The sequence below is a fragment of the Lucilia cuprina genome, chromosome 2 (assembly GCF_022045245.1).
Source record: "Lucilia cuprina isolate Lc7/37 chromosome 2, ASM2204524v1, whole genome shotgun sequence".
NCBI lineage: Eukaryota > Metazoa > Arthropoda > Insecta > Diptera > Calliphoridae > Lucilia > Lucilia cuprina.
In genome coordinates, this window is record NC_060950.1 from 66,324,756 (window position 1) to 66,327,137 (window position 2,382).

A 2,382-nucleotide genomic window follows, 5' to 3' on the forward strand; every position below is an offset into this window, starting at 1 on the left:
ACCTATCTATCTATCTATCTATCTATCTATCTATCTATCTATCTATCTAGCCATCTATCTATCTATCTATCTATTGCTCAAAAGTTCGGATCGTGTATACCTTGCATTGCACTTACAAAGTTGGAAACCTCATCGCCATTTGACTATTTAAGCCTTTACGGTTAGTAACATCTTCAGTTTTTTACGTTAATTGTTGTAAACAATAGAAACATTTACGTTACGTTAAATACTTACTAACTAATCAAGTATTAACGGTTACCCAGAAAAAAAATGTGTTACCACATTGATTTTTCATAACATGTCAAAAGTATATGTTGCCATCTTTGTTGTAAAAATCCCCATACAATCAATAAATATCCCTTAACACGACATAACTCTTTCCCCTAACCTAGAGAGAGAATTATTTTTTCAATAAAACCCCCTTCGAAGACAAAAACAAACAATTTTAATTACAAAAGCAAAGAGTAATAAAACAGATTCAATAAAAAATATACTCTTGTCATTAAAAAAGAGTGCAAATAACTAAACATTTCATAGAATAGAATTTTGCATATCATGTTTTACTGTTCAATGTGCACAATTATTTTTTCTTTATTACTTTTTAGTTGATATTTACAATTCTTAACACTGACAACTAAAATTCTTAAAGGAAGACAAGATTTTATTAGTTTCCGAAATAATAACAAGTTGAATATTTAATAGCATTAAGCAGAACAAGTAAGTTAGTAAGATTGTTAAGTAAGAAGAATTTTCCAAGAAAATTTTTTAATTGAAAATAAATTGAATAATTTATTAAATTAATTGGAAAAAAACTTGTTATTTACCTGACATCATTTAAATATAATGTATAAATAATTAGAAACAAATTAATTAACATGCACTTGACTTGGTAAAAGACGTTCCTATTTTAAATGTTATGAATAATGAATTTAAAATTATTTTAAGATTGTTGTGGTTTTGATGGTGAAGTTTAAGAAAGTAACATATACTAATTGTTTTATATAAAAGTATTTCAATAATTTGTAGCAAAAAGTACGCAATCACTATTGAATTTAACACAGTGGGTTTTCATTACAAAAAAATTGAATAAATAAAGTGAACATAAAATTTAAATAGAAAATTTTTAAAAATGTTAACAAATCAAACCATTAAAATTTATGTATGTTTATTAATAATGAACTAAACTGTTAATTTAAAGTTTTATAACCTGTTAACAACATAATACATTATCCCGCTCATTAAACAACACTGTTTACATGAATTGACAAAGCAAACATCTGGCAAGTACTTAAATAAAGTGAATTTTACAATTACGATTACAACTTGAACTACAGACGACAAGCGACTTATAATCCTTTGTCGGTTTTTAAAGTTGAATTAAGTTAACATTTTCTCGTCAACGTTTTTAAATAGTTTAGTAAATTTTTTCTGTAAATAATATACAAATTACTTGGAATATTACCAGTTTTTAAGCCCACTGTGTTTACGTCACTTGTGTGATTTTTTTATTGTAATGCAAATAATTTCTCGTGTTTATAACAAAAACAAAAAAATGACCACGTAAACAAACAAATATTGTTTACAAATGCAAAATAATTAAAAAAGTAGTTTCTCCTTCCAAGCAACTGTTTGCAAGAGCAAAAGGCATGACGATAAAAACAGAGAAGAGAACCACTGAACTGAACACAACCTGAACAGAACGAGACCAGAACTTGTACAGAACTAGAACAGAACTAAAACAGAACTAAAACAGAACTAGAACAGAACTAGAACAGAACTAGAACAGAACTAGAACAGAACTAGAACAGAACTAGAGCAGAACTAGAACAGAACTAGAACAGAACTAGAACAGAACTAGAACAGAACTAGAACAGAACTAGAACAGAACAGAACTAGAACAGAACTAGAACAGAACTAGAACAGAACTAGAACAGAACTAGAACAGAACTAGAACAGAACTAGAACAGAACTAGAACAGAACTAGAACAGAACTAGAACAGAACTAGAACAGAATTAGAACAGAACTAGAACAGAACTAGAACAGAACTAGAAAAGAACAGAACTAGAACAGAACAAGAACAGAAATAGAACAGAACTAGAACAGAACTAGAAATGAACTAGAACTGAACTAGAACAGAACTAAAAGAGAACTAGAACAGAACTAGAACTAAACCAGAACAGAACTAGAACAGAACAAAACTGAAACAGAACTAAACCAGAACTAGAACAGAACAACACTGAAACTGAACTAGAACAGAACTAGAACAGAACTATAACAGAACTAGAACAGAACTAGAACAGAACTAGAACAGAACTAGAACAGAACTAGAACAGAACTAGAACAGAACTAGAACAGAACTAGAACAGAACTAGAACAGAACT